General features: G+C 32.7%; 1 long non-coding RNA gene across 1 annotated transcript in view; it reads left to right on the top strand.

Annotated features, from left to right (window-relative positions):
• Positions 1 to 3,360, top strand: part of LOC143190964 (uncharacterized) — a 257,772-nt gene extending 254,412 nt beyond the window's left edge. The window contains exon 3 of the long non-coding RNA XR_013004362.1: positions 3,142 to 3,360. This is a non-coding gene — a long non-coding RNA (uncharacterized LOC143190964). The remainder of the gene's footprint in view (positions 1 to 3,141) is intronic.
• Positions 3,361 to 20,423: the final 17,063 nt, after the last annotated feature.

Genomic DNA, 20,423 nt, shown 5'->3' with positions numbered 1-20,423 from the left:
GTCTTGTCATGAAGGTGAGATGAAAAATAGGCCTTGATCAACGAATTGTATAAGAAAATTTCGCATTCCAATTATTTTAATAAGAACATGAACCGTATTCGCGTATAAGACAAATGACTATCAATATTTCAAACTAACTTGAATTTACATCGATACTAGTTGGCGTTTTCGAACAATCACGATTTTAAATCTAATTATTAACATAAATCTGTGTTAACATAACTTGTCGGTTGAGAAATTCCTAGTCTGACCCATAGATGTAATAGCCTGTAATAAATACATAAATATATTTCTAAGTAGAGCAGTTCTAGCGGGCATCAGAACATCAGAAGATGCTCTTTAAAATTTGAATAAATATCAACAATTAATTATTTCGTTGCATTATTTTTAAAAGATTTTTTAAATTTAAAGCCTTATTGTTAAATATCGGAATTGTACATCGATAGCCGCTACTTCTTCCCATCTTTCAGACAATTTACGGATTCCATTGTATCATTTGAGGGTATCTACGATTCGACTCATGTTTTTGTATATTTATAAGAAGTGAAGCGCTGCTGAGACAGGTCATGACTCATATGTCGGAACAAATAAGAATCAGAAGGAGCACAATCTGGAGAATACGGCGGGTGGGGTAGCGACGAATTTACTCTTTAGTTCCCATTTGAATGATTCTAAGTATGTTTTCTGTTTTTTCAACATGTTGAGCGTTATCATGCTAAAAATGACCTTGTTAATTGTTTACCTTGCTAAAAGTTACGAATAACTTTGCTCGTATACCGGCTACTTCTCGTGCAGTGCTCCGTTCAAATGCATTAATTGTAGTCGATATCTATACACATTATGGTTTATTATCGCGCTTTCTAGCTTACACATCTGCTTACAGATGTCAACTAATCATCGCTAAAACCATTGAACTAAAACAACAATTATTTTAATGGAAAATTGAATAGAAAATTAATGGAAAGTAACAAGAAAGCTTAGAAGCCAACAATGACATAACCCTCCCGTTAAAAATAACGACACTAATTTGACTGGAAAGCTGTTCATTTAAGTCAAAGCTGGTCATTTAAGAAATGTATTTAAATCCTTCCAGCCTAAGTTCTCTAGAGACAAAGACAATAAAACTAAAGACTTCCTTTCCCATTTCTACCCCTGGAATCATTATTGTCAAAAGAGTTGGAACAAACTGAAAATATTCTACAATATATAATATAGACTTCATCTAAACAAATCTAATATAGGCATCATTAAAGATTTCAAAACATAGTGGTACATATCATAATCGATGCTCAATAATTAATACATAACGAGTGTAATTCAAAATGTCTGTATTCAAATACTTGGAAAGAGTGTCAGTGTATTTGGCTTAACCTTTTGTTTTTAATTAATTTCGAAATTACAATTGAAGGTTATGTTGTCCAATGAGCTTTCAGAAACTGAAACTTCAGCCAAGATATTATTTACATTATCCGGTGTGATGTCCAATGAATCTATGTTCCGATAATCAACCGAAAACTAAAACGAAAACCTGTCCAATACTAAAATACTCTGAATTTCAGTAAATACCAAACGCATTGTCGTATTTCGGAAGTGTGTACCAATAACGCTACTGCAGCCAGCGTAAAAAGAGTTCGTCCGAAAGAGGTCAGATGAGTAGATACCCCCCTGAAGGCGCTGGGAAACAATGCTTCGGCAGTCCTAATTAGCTCGATATGCGATCGGGGACTGCCGTTAAATTAACCACGGTTCGGAACTGCCGCCTGCTTTTTCCCTGGTTCTTCGACTGCTTTTTTTTCTCCGTTCTACGGTCCGGCGAGCTAAGCGCAGTCTGATAACGCTCAGTAGGCGGAAGAATCCTCAAAGATAATACTACTGATTTAAATTATTAAAGATATTGTAAAATATAAATAAAATAGTTTAATATTATATTTCCTCGCAATTTAATACAGATTCACATGCTACCACGATCAAGAATGTTAAAATATATTGACAGGAAGATGAAACTCCTTAGTCCTTTAACATCTACTAACTAAATATTTTCTGGATAATTCCAAGACTCGTTTATTTGAAGCTATTTGTCTAAATTCTATTCTATTCTATTTAAGCATAGCATTTAAGCAAGTGCCTGACATAGTTGAATGGTCAACCGATACCGATATGTAACAAGTATATAACAACATTGCTAACCAGTGCTCTATAGTTCTACAAATACATTTTATTTTTATTATCTCAACAAATATCTGAATATTATTTACATTAATGTTGTTCCACATCCAAAATAAATAAGTTGAAAAACAATTCATATACAGATCTGTTCTTTATTGGATGAAAATCATTATCCATATAATTATTTGAGCTTTAAACATAATCAACAGGTTAGAGATCAACAGTTTGTACATTTTTGTAATAGTTTTTTTGAGCTATGCGTGAGTTTGATTAAAATTATGTTTATTTTGTAAGTTAAACATTTTTTCAATTAGCACTGACGAATACCCGCGAACAACTGGGCCAACAGAAATTAAAATACTAATCAATAATAGGTAAAAAAAGAATCTGCCTTGATTGTTTTATCATATTGAGGAATATGCACAAATTGAATTATGTTTATATTCCAAAAAGTTAGTAGTGATAACATTGTCCGCTAATATCCTAATATAATTGAAACGGGTGCACTTCATTCTATTCTTTCATTCCTTATTATGTATTTAGTCAATTCCTTAACATCTTGTTAAGGATATATATATATATATATATATATATATATATATATATATATATATATATTCTTCTTATTATATATATATTCTTCTTATTATTATATATAAACTTCTTATTATATGTTGAAGTCTTCCTTTAGCAAACAAGGGTATATCTGGACTGGACCTACTGCTCAAAATATTTCGTGATTAATGAACAATCTAATAATCAATTCCTTAGCACAGAGTTCATTGTCTAAACTATTCAGAAATCAGTTTAAATATGTATTTCTTGATATATTTTTAATCAAACGTTTAAATCGAATGATTGTAACTAAAACTCATAATCGATGAATCAAATATATGGCATTGCTTCAAACAGTTTATTTATCGAAACGTAACTAGTAACTCTATTAATAAATAAAAATGCGCCTTTTATTTTCAGATATCGACGCAGAACATCGAGCCAAAGGTGGACACGACACGGTGGCAGCATTCGCAGCGGGCCATGCCCTCCCAGCGAAATAAAACACGATCTCGAATAATTGGCATAGTTATCTGATCCGTTACGATGGCCAGAATGCAGAGGGCGCCGCATGCGGTCGCCGTACCGACATCGCGCAGAATTTTCCGGGAATACCTGAACGACGATTTCGTGAATATCACCTCGGTAAGCAGATAACTGAGTTATGTTTCTGCGTCTTATAGATTTTTCTAAACAATAGCAGCAGCAATGAATGCGGTGATCCGAATAAATAATTCAAACTATTGAATTACTATAGTTAAATTTACTAGAAAAGGATATTGGGACAAATAATTAATCATTCTCAACGTCATATATTGGATGTAATTTTAATGTTATGATGTCATTATGTTCTACTGACATTGTTAGTATTTATCGTTTGCACTTATTTTCGATTGCCTATTGGCCATTTATAACGTCTCTTATTTGATTTGAATTCCAGCTAGTGATGTCCACCAAACACATGAGAAAGTTTATCATCAAAATCATTGTTATATCATCAAAATGACTTAGCAAATCTACTTATTATTTTAAATATAATAAATTTAAATCTGATCTCTTCTATCTTATTAAAGAAAAATATTCAATAGCGCTACCAAATAGGAATATTCACAGTTACATTGACATAGAACGGCTTGAAAGAACAAAGAAGATTTGAAGACGATGAATAGCATAACTTATTAGACGAAAACCTGACTCAAATTCTCAAAAACTTTCAGATAGCTTGGCAGTTAATGAATCGGCTGTTCCTAGATGTTTATAGGCATTGGAAAAGACTCAAAAGGATGGAGTGCGGCTAGCACATGAATTGATTGAAAATATCAGTTTCAATATCGCAGCTTCAGAGTTTTCCGAGAGTTTTCTGTATTTCTTATGTAGGACACTTTTACAACTTCAATATTCAGAAAATTTCTTCCCAGCGAACATTCTTTCGAAATCTGAGAACAGGAAATAATCGCTGGCGGCCAGATCTGCAGAATATGGTGGATGGATGGATTTTTGTCATCGTTTTCACTGACTTGTGACACGGTGCATTGTCTTGGTGAAGCAGCACTTTCTTTTGCTTCAAAAGCGGCCGCTTTTTTTGGCGGTATCGTCATTCAAACGGTCATTCAAAACCCATTTTGTGGATTTTTTTTATATTTTCGTCGGTAACAACCTCTTTTGGGTGTCCACTGAGTTCACCGTCTACGGTGCTCATTTCACCACCTCCAAACTTAGCATACCAATCCTTGATGGTTAATTTTCCTGGGGCAGTGTCCGGAAACTCGGCATCAAGCCAAGTTTTTGCTTCAACTATATTTTTTCCCTTCAAAAAGCAATATTTTGTCAACACGCTAAATTCCTTTTTATCCATTTTTTTCACAATAACAAAAGTCGCTTCACTCAAAATGCTATAATTTACAAACTAATGATCCGATAGTTGTTAAATTTATACACGCATCTTTTCAGGGTTAAGGCTAATTAAAAAACATATGGATTTAATTCTGGTAGCGCCATCTATGTGCTAGGCCGGATACTTTTCGACTAACCTGTTGTTGTACCAATTTTGCAAAAAAAATACCTTTTTAATATTAAATTATGATGCAAACATTAATCGTTCTCACAAGACATATGCTAGGCTACTTCTGTTTATCAGTTCGATTCAGTCCAGCCAGGAAGCCCAACAGTTTTTAAAATACTTGTTACGGGGTAACAAAATCACTCTCAAAATTATGATCATCTCATTAAGTTATTCATCCATTCAACAATGGTACTATACACCCTAAATATAAATAAAATAACTCTAATTCTAACACGTGTTGCATTTTGTGTAGTTTTGGGATTAAATGCACTCATAGAATTGAGAAAAATATTGTAAATTTCTTCGACTATGAAGCTAGTTAAACCCTGGTATCAATATCACTGCATTCAACATCGCAACATAACAACCAAGTATTTTAACTAATGTCTGTAGTGTAACTAATAAAACTAATGAATAAAACTACTACATGTAGTTTCAAGAAGACGATGTCCCATATTATAGTGCCAGTGAAATAATTCAATTATTACTTGGTACATTTTCTGGTCTTGTACTTTCTCGCGTGGATAGTCAAAATTGTACTTTTGATGTAAATGTCTCAAAATGAATTCCAGTAATTAAAAATTACCTGCTATTAAATTTTCATTACACTTATATTATGTATCAAATAATATTATTATTGATTTTAGATATAATTGAAACATTATACTATAGTGAGCTAATGTGGGTGAATATAAATCGGTCCAATATTATAAACTCACATACTGAAATCATAGAAATAAACACCGAGAATTCCTATCAAAGTACAAAAAGGCGCAGCCAATGGCAATACTCGAACGAATTGTAAGATGCGATCTGACGGCCATTAGTTTACAGTGACACGGACGGTCGGAGCATGCAGATAACGGGTCCACGATGGGACTCCAGATATGAGGAAGTCCGGATCTGGACGGAGAAATGAGCATTTCGTGAGGCGCGGTACGGGTAGCCCCACGTCTTGCGACTGTCTATTTGTCTTCTGGTTTTCGCGCATTGTAAGAAAATATGTGATATATATTACTAGAAATGCGAATGTAATAGGATCTAAGAAACATATTCCAATAAATCTTCAAATATTAGAAGTATTATAAGTTGAAAATCATCGTTGATTTTCAAATCCTAAAACTTTATTACAAAAAAACTCTTACATATTTATTTGCGAAAATACTATTCATAACATGGGCCCAGTTTTCGGATAAAATGCGGATTGGGCATCAATAAAAATAATATTTGCCTTCTTTGAAGGCAATCAATATATTCCAAAGTACAAAACCTCTACTCAGTCAGACCGTGAAACTCTAATAAATGGGTAAATTATTACTGTGTTTTGCAAACAATATTCAAATAGTCTCCAATTATCAGCGTCTTCTTTACTCCTGCATCTTTAAATTTCTTTACTCCGGTTAACCTATTGTCTTCAACACAGAAATTACCTGATTTAAACATCCAAAATCAAAAAGTAACACTCCTAATCGTGCCATATTTATTCAGTTAAAGTTTCTATTTATCAGAATTTATGGACATTTTTTTTGTTGACATATCAAGTACCGTTATACCTTGTGTACCGCTTTCTTTGGGTGCCATCTTTTATAAAATGGCTAGTTTTATTTTCTACCTTTAACAATTACAAAATAAATGTAGATCCAATCAAAAAAGTGTCAATTAAACACATTGAATAGTGGAGCGATATCATAGACACGTAAATATGAATAAAAATGTATTGATGGAAAACATTCTCCATTTCGTGGCCACAAAATTACAAACCTTGGATTTCATTTCGATTATTCTATCCGATGGAGAGATCAGATCCGGCAGGCCGTTAAGAATTTACACTCCTTTGTAGATCCAACTTTAGCATATTCAGAATATTCTAGAAATAATCAAACAAATTGGTAAAATAAGTTCACAAGCGCAATCACGGAGAAAATTAATAAAAATTACTTCTAATATTAATAATCTTTTAATTCAATTCATCTCTATTCTGCTTATAAATTACTACAATTTGCATTAGCATTTTAATAGTAATTCAGAAATCTCCGTATATCTTTTCCGAGTATATCATGTCCACAAAGTAAAAAATGCCTGGATCCATCCTTTGAATCACAATATCCACTCTAGCTAGTAAGTAATATAGTGTAATATCCAGCCTGGTAAAGAATCTATAAAAATGGAAGAATACTTTCATCCAGAACATGATCCAGAAAGTCGTTTTTTGGGATATGCATAAAGTATTTTCCTATTTTAAGAAAAATAAAAGAAAAGTAAGTAATAAAAAGAAAAAAAGTATTCATTCTTAATATACTTGTCAGTTACATATTATAATATTAGATTATTCCACCATTTTTTATTAATCAAGTTAATCATATTTTTCTCATAATAGGTTCAAAAGAACTAATTTAAAAATGGTATGTAATTTCAATATAAGATCAGTAATGTTATCACTCAATAATTTTTTTTATATAGCAATTAATTAAATCTAATTTCCATTAAGTTTCAATGATCAATAAGGAATTGATAAATACAAATTACAATACCACTGAATATTTTAACAAGGTATTATGGAGTAATATTATTTTCAGAACTATAATAACTTCAGAGCATATATATATATATATATATATATATATATATATATATATATATGGATAATATATCAAGTAATACATGTTTGTATATTAAAATAGACAATTATATGATTAAAACAATTTTGAAATTAATATTAAACTTTACGCACGCATATAAAAACAAAACGAACACAATTAGGTAATTTATTTTTTACAATTTATACTTGTATATTAAATGAATGTATTTACATTTATTAAATTAACTATTGATTCTTCAAAACTTAGATAGAGCTGATATATAAACTTGTCATACTATTCTTAATAGATTGTTTATTCAAACTTTTCATAACTCTTATACTATTTAAAAAATGCGGGAACAACCGAAACAGTAGTTTTGGCGCAGTAGTAAAGACGAAAGGACGGTCAAAAAAGACTTTAAAATATATATTTAAAAGAATACTGCTTAAAATTAAATAATTTTGTTTAATAATGTTTCTGCACACTGACCTTTTAATAACGTTTCAAATATCAAATCAAATTTAGGAATTGAGAGTTGGAGCTGCCAGCGCATCGACCAGAGCCTAAAATATTTGTTAAATATTCATGGTTAAAACATAAACATTAATTTATGGAACAGTAATCACAGACACCTATTATCTTATTATTCGGCAGGCCAGATTGTTGTGACACTACTACACCGAATAATATAAATGTAACTTAATAAAAAATCAATTTAATAAAAAATTAATTAAAGTAATTGAAAAAAAAAATGAATACAGAAAATCTGCTCAAATGAAAAAATTATAGTGAAAGAGACATTAGTATCAAATTTTATAAGAAATTGGAAATTTAATTTGTACCTTACTCGAAGACTATGTTGAAGATACATTTGTACTCGTACTAAATTGCTTAAAACTTATTTTTAACATGTTAGATATATCGGGAGAAAAAAGTTTGAACTACAGTGACCCTTGCGCTCACGCACCCAGAGGAATCTGTAAATTTTCAGCCATTATCCGTAACGGTGCCCATAAGCTGTTATGAAACGAACCTCGCCCACGTCAAATCCTTCATTACGCGCCAATTACCGTCATTGGTGCCGTTTAACTCTGTCCCGACGCACATTGGGTCGCATCCGACTTAAATGATGAAATTGCACGTGCGACAAGACAAAGCACGGAGAGCTCAACAGGCGATGTACACACGAAACCCATCCAAACTAACGACGTCGTCCAAGAACAGCCTAATAGAAAAAGAAAACGACTCGGAATGGGAAGTAATTTTAACTCTGACCGCTAGTATGAAGAAAATAAGATTATTTATCTATAAAAATTGTTCTAATAATGCCTAAGAGGTACTCATGATTCAGGTCATGGAAATATATTGAATTTTTATTTAATTTAAGAAGAATTTCTAGAAGTTTGAACAGATCTGTTTTATATGTTGAATCTAAGATACTAATTGCATGACTATATCTGATTTATTTTTTTGCAATTTGATAAATTGCTATTAATGCCAGTCATACATTATTATTGCTATTAACCGTTGACTGTTAGTAGAAGCCTGGTCCAAGATAATTAATACTGTAAAATTTAATAGTTTAGACTTTTGTCTTTCTTGGTGATATTTTGCCAAATTTATCAAGGTTCTAAACGGTCCTCTTTTTATAAAAATATTAATCTGTTCGGTGACCTCCAAACCAAGGATTCTACTTAAAAGAGAATTATTACGAAAATTTTACCTACTATGCTCTCTAGAAAAACAAAAACCAATTATGGTAAACGCAAACATACAGACTGTTTGTTAAAACCACACATTCTTACCTAGTCGATGAATTAGAAATACCAATGTACCGTCAATACTAAGCCCTTTTATGGGGTCATCATATCTTGAATTAGTCGAATTATTCAAATTAATTACCTACAAGTTTTTATTTTCAAAGTTTTTTCATCAGGCCGTATTGAAAAGACACAACACTATATTTCAGAATAACGATCGTAATATCCACTTATTTGAGCCAAACTTTATTATCTTATTTTGTTAGATTTGACCATTTTTCTTATATATATTATTAATTTCCTCTATAAATTAGTAATGAAATATTATTGAAAATTGTTTAGAGGTTATAGAAATGTCTATATACTGATATTGCTTTTTTAGTAATACAGCAGACGCTGAATAACGTTAACACTCAATAATTAAGACATTGCATTAATATAAATACAATAGTCGTACATTCGCCAATAGCAGCCAAAATAAAATAAGCCAATACAATATAAAATTGCAACTGCCTTTCTTCTAACTCAAAAATAATTATCGTTTTTTAAATATGTGTTTAGTTTGCTATAAATACTACATGAATATTTATTAATAATTTCTTTTAATCAAATGTTTATTATTTATATCTTAAGACACACTCGTTAATGTAAACATTTCGATAATGTTGTAGTTCATGGTCTGAATTAGATCACATTAACGAGCATCGAACGAGGGGATACGTCCTGTTGCATGTTGATAACACTGCTTCTGTGTAAATAATGCGATACGTATCTATTACTCAGTTTACATGACAAGTTTTGTAGGTTATATTTTAGTGTATATGTTTTGTTCAGCAACAAAAACAAGCACATTTTAAAGTGAGTGATCTCTCAGGAATTGTTTAGTGCTTTACAAACGACAGTATTTACGGTAATAAACACAAAATATGGTAAAACGTCATCGGCAAAGAGAAATAGCGGGCAAAATCCCAAGTTAATTCAAAGAGGACGAAAAACATTAAAAGAGATTGTGGCCAGATAACATTAAACTACTGCGGCAAGAATGACAGCAGAACTGCATTTATGGAAGGGTCTCAGCCCCGAACGAAACCCTTTGTTACTGAAACTAATGATAATCTGAGAACGAACTGATGCAACGATCATAAAACCTGGACATTTTAAGGTCCAATAAATTATCGATTATATTATTTCCTACATACCTCCGGTTTCTGTATGGAGAAGTCCAAAAGAAACCTACTGTTCGCACTGCTTATTTCTTCCGTTATAATTTGGCCGGAAATATCGTGGTATTCATTCCTCTCGTTCGCATAACTGGTCGGATTACTGCAAATGGGTACGCGTGAATGAGTACTCTCATTAATAGCAACACTGAGATGCTACAAGAAGTTAATGAGCCTATATACATAGCCAAAAAGTCTTGATTTGAGAAGCATCAGAATAACATCAAACATATTCCCTGGCCAGCAGATTCGTCAGCCCCTAACATAACTAAACCGTTACAGGGAGTTTTAAGGCAAATAATACGTAGATATAACTCTCTAACATCTTTGAAGCAGTTGCCAGATGTTCTGATATAAGAATGGGACAATCTTCGATTGGCAACTCTTCAGACACTAAGAAATTCAGCTGTTTTAGAAACAAACGGTGACTCAACATTAATAAATAAATATTATATATGTCAGTTGCTCATGTTGTTTTGTCCATCCCCTGTACATTGTTACTAATCCCTATCGACAAACCTACAATTTCAGATCTGTTAATGGGGTAAGGTTCTTCGAAAATATAATATTCTCTCAGGGCAGGGTTGTATGTCCATCACGTTAGGATCCAATCATAAAGCATCATATAGCAATAGAGCGTCGTATAACACATTCACGTTTAGGAGGTCGAATTGACAATACCTAGACAAATCGTCTTAATTCGCTTTCAGTGCAAATAGTTAATTAACAAATTAAAGGAATACTACAGTCAGCTGTGAGCAATAAGCGCAAATTGAAACTAGCGTCAGTAAGACTTATCTAAAAATTATTACTTTATTAATTATTGAAAATAATTACTTCATCAAGTTCATTTTCAGCAATTAAAAAAATTATTCAATTTCCTTAGAAAAAGGGGTATACTTACAACAAAGAGGTGGTCATAGTATATAAAGAAATAAAATATAATAATAAAACACATTTTTTTGGAAAAATTAGTTCTTTCTATTCAACATAATTCCCTTCCCAAAAGAGTAATACACCGATTATAGCGACCCTCTAACTTTTCGATATCATTTTTGTAATACGATTTGTCCTTTGTTTCAAAATATTTCTTCCCAGCGAGCGTTCTTCTGAGATCAGAAAACAGAAAATAATCGCTGGGGGCCAGATCTGGAGAATACGGTGGATTAGGAAGCAATTCGAAGCCGAATCCATGGATCTTTGCCGTCGTTTTCACTGACTTGTGACACGGTGTATTGTCTCGCTGAAGCAGCAATTTTTTTCTTCAAATGCTGCCGTTTTTCTGCGAGTTCGTCCTTCAGACAGTCCTGTAAAGTTATGTAATAGTCGCTGTTGATGGTCCTTCCTTTTCTAAGGTAGTCAGTGAAAATTATTCTATGCGCATCTCAAAATACAGACGCCCTAACCTTGCCAGCCGACTGTTGCATTTTCCCACGCTTTGAAGCGGGTTTATCACGTGCAGTCCAGTCGGATGAATTTTTTTTTGGTCAAAAGTAAGCTTGCGCGGCACCCAGTTTGCACAGAGCTTTCTCATAACCAAATATTCGTAAATGATACGATGTACACATTCAGTTGATATCTTTAGAGTGTCTGCTATTTCATTCAATTTCAATTTACAGTCATTCAAAATATTTTTGTGGTTTTTTAAAATATTTTCGTCGATTACAACTTATTTTGGGCCTGCACTGCGTTCACCGTCTCATTCACATTTCACCACGTCTAAACTTAGCATACCAAACCTTGATGGTTGATTTTCCTGGGGCAGTGTTCGGTAACTCGGCATCAAGCAAAGTTTTAGCTTCAATTGTATTTTTCCCTTCAAAAAGCAATATTTTATCAACACGCGAAATTCCTTTTTATCCATTTTTTTTCACAATAACAAAAGTTGCTTCACTCAAAATGCCATAATTCACAAAATAATGATCCGAGAGCTGTCAAATCTACACACGCATCTTTTGAGGGTTAGGGCTAACTAGAAAACATATGGATTTAATTCTAGTAGCGCCATCTATGTTAGGATGAGAGCTTTGCAATTGACCTATTATAATGTTTTATTTTAGCCACATATTTTTTTTTATTTTAGACTACAGAACCTTGTTTGTTGTTGAGTTGAGTTAGCATTATTATTAAGTGGTTCATTACAATATAGATAATATGTTTCAATTCTAACCTAGAGAAACCAAGAGAGAAACAAAGCAACATCATTTAGGTATCTTGCTAATGCGAAGACCTCCTCCGTAAACCCACTGACGACGACATCTCCGCAATGGACACACGCCCCTCTGCATCTCCATACGTCGGACCAGAGAAAAACGCCGTTCTCACATTCCCCGGGGGATCGCCGGGTCATTAGTCACTCCCGGGGACGTGATATCGGTTTCAATTAGCGCGAGTTCGCTTTCGAGGCTCTTTATTTATGTCTTAATATTGGATCTTGGTGGTAGCGGCAGCCGTGTTTGGTTTTATCTGCTTGTCATCGGTCCGTTCGTGGAGAGGCTGTCGTCGTTCGGCCTAGGTTACGATGTGAATTTTGCGTACTGGCGCACACTTGGTCTCGACAGGGGCTTTTTTTATCCCTGTAGGCCACGTTTCGGTTTATCTTGTCCATGTTTTTGTACATCACTATCTGAGACACCAAAACTTATATATCTTCTATATTTATAAAACTTATTATCTAGATATAATTAGTACATCATAATTTATATTTTTGTTATTAATGTTCTGTCGTTCTTGTATCGATATATAAGCAAGGCTAGGGTGGTTATAAATACATCAGTATATATGCCATCCGCCTTTATTTTTAATTTCCGGTATATCCCTTTTCAGTTTTTGGGTTATATTGTTTAAACTATTTCTATCTTCAGATGTTCAGTTTTGTTGTCATTTTTTTCGTAATTTTCGGTTTTCAGCTACCACTTCCTTCACTCCTTTTGAATAATTAATTCCTTTAATTGTACTCTTAATTTGTGGAGAATTATTGTAAACAGCTTGTTGAATATTTACTACAAATTTTTCTGCTTCAATATTTAATTGTTCAGTTGTCTTGTGGGTTACATTTAATTGAATTCGTTTATTCTATTCTTCAGCAAATCCTTCCCAGTCTCTTGTTTGTTTATATTGGGTTTTTTTCTTTTCTTATTATATTTTCTCTCAACGTCAGAATCACTGGCGTATGATCTGAACTTAGCTCAAAATTTTCTTCGACTTTTATATAGTTGTATGTTATGTTTCTTACTATGAAGAAATCTAACAGGTCTGGGGTTTTCTCTTGATCAGTCGGCCAATAAGTTGGGTTTCCAGTTGGCATGTAACTACATCTTAGTTCAGTAGTTGCTTTATGCAGTTCATTGCCTTTAGTTGTTGTCATTCTGGATCCACATCTTGTATTTTTTGCATTGAAATCACCTTCAATTATAAGGACATTCAAATAATTTTCTTTTTTTGATTGTGTCTTGGGGAGAATAAATTGCGGCATTTATAACCCTGTATCTGCTTGATTTAACAGTTACTGCTGTTACCTGATTTTCTGTTGTACTGAGTCCGGGTTCTTGATCGTGACTAATGTTCTTTTTTATTATCGTGTTAACTCCATGTATGGTATGATAAAATGTATATCCTCTAAATTTTATAAAGGATTCTTTTATCAAATGGGTTTCTGATATTAGGCCAATATCTATTTTGCATATCTAGGAATACTTGTAGGGTAGCGGGATATTGCTGGATTCCATTAGCATTCCAAATTCCTATTCAAATATCTTTATTTGACATTTCTGGTTTTTGGAGCCACAGGCCTAATGTTTTTCAATTATTTCGGAAAAATATTCGATCATTCTTTCCTACCTGTCCAGCTTGCCTATTAGTATAAGTAGCAATTCGTTGATGGTTGCTTCATCTTCCTTTGTGTCTCTTTGGTTATTTTGACTAATACTTTGGGTATAAGTCATTTCACTATTAACTTCGTTATATTATGCTTACATTACGAAACTACTTCTTCGACTTTCTAAAAAATTGCCCCTATGAATGGATGTATAAATATTTCCAATATATACGTCTAGGTTTTTTCAAGCAGTGAATAAGATTCGGGGTAAGGCAGTGGCAAAAATAAATGTGATATAAATACGAATACAGAATACGATTACACGTTACAGAACGTGACCAACAATAGCAGGTGATCCATTAAAATCTTCCTAGCCTACATACCTATAAAACATATACTTTCAATAAATTAAGATCAAGAAAAAAATCAAGTAAATAAATTATTATCTAAATAAATATCAAGACTTCTTTGACCAAGACGATATTACCCGGAACCTAGATGATATTAACATAAGTGAGCAAATAGCTTTACGAGCAGTAGTAGTGCGTGGGCAACAAATATTAGCAACAAAAATGATATACTATTAATAATTTTTGAATAGTTAAAGTGATACATTTTCCACAATATTAGGCACATAAACTACTAATCAATACTACATTTACAGAGAACAACATTCTTCACAATTCCATCAGTCCATATGCGATCATCACTTATGGTATGTTGAATTTTCAGAAAATGCACAAATGTATTCCACCATTTATATGGTGCAATATTTAACACTGTACTGATATACTCCCTGTACCAAGGAAACCAAAACTGTTGTTTCGTTTGCTGGATATTATAATGAATGAAGAGCTTAGTTAATTTTATTAGGCTTCCAATTGAGAAGTGAGCAAAAAGGAGATACTGAAATGAATACTTTACCATGAAACGGTACCAACATATTATTCAAACATTTACCTCCATATTGAAAAGTGACGAAAGTAATTATATTGTCAAAATCTGATAAACAACTGAATGATATTAATCCCTAGAACCGAGATCTAATCACATGTCTTGGACGATCAGTTTAAATTGAGATGAAAACAAGTGACAGTCGAACAGACCCACAGAATAATGTCTATTATTCTTTGAATGTTCTTTTTTCGTTATTTTGAAGCTAAATTAATTAATACTCTCCAGTTTTCTTCACGTAAGACGTTAACAAAGTTTGATACTTAATAGTGTTGATAATTGTTTGAGTACTTGATAAATAAACTAAACAAAAAAAGTATTTAAAAGCAACATTTGCAGATATTAACATTCTATGTCACCAACAAAATTTTCATAATCATGAAGATAAGTATTCTGAATTTTAAAAATACAAAAGTATATTTTAAAATATGTTATATGAGGGCCTGTGGCCTATACTCCGTCTGCTATATACTAGAAATATACTCAAACTGGATGAAATTACGGTAGCCTTATTTGTAGATGATACAGTACTATAAGCTGTAGATAAGAACCAACCAACGTCTATAAATAAACTTTCGAATAAAACTAAATAATCTCAAATATGTTTATATAAACTTTTCTTACAAATACAAATATGTTTATCAAAGACTAAACAACTCACCCAAATATTTAGGTATGACATTAGATATTAAATTAAAATGGAAAAAGCATGATTAATATATAACAAGATTATAATTTAAAGTCAACCACTGACTGTGGATACTAATATAATGAACATTTAAATATTCAAAAAATGGGTATTCTGTAAAACAGTGAACGCACATTGGTATTTAAACAATAAAGATATGTATCGAGACATGGAAATATCTACGGTCAACGAAGCCTACAAGTCAGGGTAACCTAGTAGTAGATTCAGACCTCTATGAAAATCTAGATAATCTGCAGCTTGTAGATAGATGTTAAAAATTAATTAATATAAGAAAAATAATGCTTGGTCCAGAGAACCAGTTAAAAATTATAGTGTTGTAAGAAGAGTTTTTGCAAAGTTTAGAAAACATTTTTACACGAAAATAATTTCAGCATGTTATATTTTTGGTATAAATTACCCTCTAAATATTTTTCATCCGTTCTTATAGTCTATTTTAACCGAAATTCCATTCAAACAAAAATCCAATTTTCGAACTAATTTTCATTAAACTAAAAAAATGTGGTGAAAGAAGGGAGCTGTAATATTGTGGTATATGTTTTTATATTCAAACCAAACAAAAATTTTAATTAAATTAAGCAACCTTTTTTATTACTCTTCGTGAGTCCACAATCTGCCCTATTGGCAATAAGTATTTCTTATGTCTATATACATGGCATGTAGAAAATCACTTCATTAAGCAATCTTCTGTATAAAATATTATCTTAATTAATTAGTCTTATTCTAAGCTTATTCTAAAGTCTACATATGTCCAGTAATCAGATCAGGTGGTGTTAAACGTTTTAGTCTACCCACTTCACTTCACTTCACTGTCACGTCGCATATTTAGCTGATTAGCGAGTACATTGAGATGCACTGACACTCTTTCGAAGTACTTCACACAGACACGTTGAATTACACTCGTTATAGGTTCTAGAGGAATATCGCGTTGTATCACTTTATTTGAAATATTTTGGAACCGTTGAATGATGGATATATTAGATTTGCTAGCGGTACCCCATAGTTGGATTCCATATGCCCAAATGGGCTTGAGTATAGACTCATACAGCAATACCTTGTTATCTAATGATAACTTGGATTTGCGCCTGATGAGCCAATACATTTGATATAATTTTAGTCCCAGTTGTTTCGGTTTAGAGAGTATGTGCTTCTTCCAGGTAAGGCGTCGATCTAAGTACAAACCAAGATATTTAACTTGATTACTATAATTGATAACTATGATTGATATTCACTGGTGGACATGTTCTTCTATGCAGGGTAAACGTTATATGCGTGGATTTTGTTTCATTGGCTTTAATGCGCCATGTCTTCAACCATAATTGTATTTTCTCCAGGTGGGTTTGTAGGTTTATTGATGGTGTGACTGGATCTTCATGGGATGCTAAGATTGCTGTATCGTCTGCATATGTTGCCACAGTAGTTATTTTTGTAGTGGGCAGATCAGCCGTATACAGAAGATACAGTACTGGACCCAGTACACTACCTTGCGGAACTCCTGAATATATGGGATTTAATTCGGTATGTTCATCGGCTTGATTTACAATAAAATGTCTATCAGTGAGATACGATTTCAGTAACTGATAGTCCGGATGAGAGAGAAGTTTCTTTAGTTTAACCTGCAAGCCCGTATGCCATACTTTGTCAAAAGCCTGAGATATGTCTAGAAAAGCAGCCGAACAATATCTTTTGGCATTTAGGTCAGCGTTTATTTTGTTTACAAGTCTATGCACTTGTTCTACAGTCCCATGCTTATTGCGAAAGCCAAACTGGTGTTCTGGAACAATTTTTCTTTTAAATTAAGCAACCTGAAAAATATTTTTTACATTCAAAGTTTGCCATAAAAGAATAAAAGTTATTTAAATGCCTAATAAAAAACATTTAGGTAAAATATTCAAAAGGTAACAGCGATTGGTTTAATATTGGAACGCACGGTTCTGCGTCTCATCTCTACCATTCTCACGGCGCCGCCATTATTATTGTTATTATTGTTATATCTTCGCGAACTCCCGCACCAACTAATGGCCGCCGTAAACATCTCCGGAGAGTATTAAAGGAGCATTACTCGTCGGGCACAAAGCGGGCGGCGTGCGTGCCGCCCCATTCCTGGCAAAGCTCCGCTCCATAAATTAATCGGTTCCCTTTAAGTTATGGCGGCAATTAACCTCGGTCCGCTGCCCCATCGATGGGCGTAAATCACCCCGCGACGATCTCGCAGTCGGTACTCAACCGTCGCCGCCAAGAGGCCGAATGTAGAACGCTCGTCCGTTCGATGATCTGAACGATATACTCAAAAAGAGAAGTGAAGTGAGAGAGCGGGAAGTGACTTAATTTACCATATACGCTAGAGCTGACTCATTCTTTTCAATATCTAATGTATATTCGTTATGCGTTCCTAATCTCTTAATCTGATTATGATGAAACTTGGATTGTTCTAGATACGACCGCGAAGGTTCCTAGTCTAAAAATTATGCGTAAATAAAAAAGGTTTTTAATTAGTATTTTTACTATAAAAATTGATCTGATAATTTGATAAATGTAAGACAATATGCAAATGTGTAAGACAGTTTCGCAAAATTTTTAAATAGTTATTGATCAAATGTCAAGAAAGTGTCACTATATAGAGAGAAAATTCAATAGGATTCTCTGATGAAAAGTTGCGCTACTTCCAATATCTAAATATATAATAATAATAATTAGTAACTTAAATAAAATTAATTTAGTTTCTGAAAAAAATTTAACAAACGAAACTCAATAAAAAACTATATATATATATATATATATATATATATATATATATATATATATATATATATATATATATATATATATATATATATATATATATATATTGTTACAGTCTGGGGCATGAGATATTGCCTTGCTTATCAACAACTTGTCAATCTACCGGGTTACTCATAATTGAATGCAAACAAAAATGACAATTAATTTGGTTTGTTCGTGTAGGAACATCTGGAACTGAAACTAGAGAGTCAAGGTAGAACTCCTGGTAATACATCCTCCATCAGTAAAGTAGTGAAGTACTGAATAGCTTTGCACTACCTCATGTCAAATTCCTCGTATATTCAACAAACGAAATACTAAAAGAATAGCTCCTGAATGCCAGCCTTTTAAAAGAGGATTATTCGCTTCATTAAGAGATCTCTTGTATACAAATACTATCTTAATTAATAGTCTTATTCGAAAGCTTATTCTAAGGTTTGTAAATGTCCAATAATCAGATCAGATGGTGTTTACGTCAGAAACGTTTTAGTCTACGCACTTCACAATCGCATATTTAGCTAATTAGCGAGTACATTGGGATGCAGTGACACTCTTTCGAATTACTTCACACAAACACGTTGACTACACTCGTTGGAGATTCTATAGGAATATCTCGTTGTATCACTTCATTTGAAACATAGTACGGAGCATCAATAATGGCACGCAGCACTTTGTTTTGGAGCCGTTGAATGATGGATATATTAGATTTGCTAGCAGTACGCCATAATTGGATTCCATATGACCAAATAGGTATATAGTATATACTCATACCAATATAGCATAGACTCATACAGCAATACCTTGTTATCTAATTTCTGAAATGAAAAAATAAATTATTTCAATGATTGCTACAACGAATAAACTTATCCCTACTTACAATAACCAAGGACAACGTAACGACCATAGATTTCTTTCATACTTAATTCAGTCATTTTGGGATTTTTAATATTATCAACAATTTTTTTAATGACAGCTGGATACTTCTTCAAACGAAAACGATGCTGCATTTCTTTACTATCTATCCAGTTGCTGAATACTTCCTACACCCAATACTTCCTAAAGACACTGCCACATCTACAAAACAGTTGGTCTTCATTGTCCCCTCGTACGTTTTAACACAATTGCACTCTCATCGCCTTGTATTGGTATTGTCAGCATTGAATCATGATCAGACATCCAGAAAGCTTCATTCACTTACTGTCACATTTTGACCCACTATTCAAGTCAATAACTAAGCTGTTAATTTCCAAACAAACACTAGTTCACAGTTCAATCATTTGTCAATTTCTTCTTCTGTGTTTCTAATGCGGTTCCTCCAACCCGAAAGGTGTAATAAAAAGACTGAGGGTGTTATTGTAGAAAATCCATTCCACATATCGAAACAGTTCTTGCTTGTATATTTTTCTCAACCTTTATCTATATCCCAACCATATCCCTTTTAGTTGTTCTTTGCCACGTCATATAACAACCCGATTTGATTGAATACTCACTGATAGGGAAGACGTTACACTCTTTGGCCATATTGTTCAGATATCTGAACTACTGTGTATTTATCAGGCCTATTAGTAGAAAAGTAAATTACATAAAACCCAATCAAAAATTTAATTTATATTTATCAAATAACAATTCGAAATAGTTCACTCTTTAACATTGTATCTTTATAATTTAATTTATGTTTTTACAAGTTTCATGCAAGTTTTTTTCCATTTATGCAAGTTTCCAGCGTGATTAACTATATATCTGCAATGAATTATTAAAAAATTATATGATTTATAAAGTCTAATGAAATGTTATTCCAACTTTTACCTTTTTCCATCAACTTT

This window comes from Rhynchophorus ferrugineus, unplaced genomic scaffold (assembly GCF_030347505.1).
Source record: "Rhynchophorus ferrugineus isolate W39M unplaced genomic scaffold, kcgeb_rfMv2 rfM1, whole genome shotgun sequence".
NCBI lineage: Eukaryota > Metazoa > Arthropoda > Insecta > Coleoptera > Curculionidae > Rhynchophorus > Rhynchophorus ferrugineus.
This window is presented reverse-complemented; position numbering and strand designations above follow the sequence as displayed.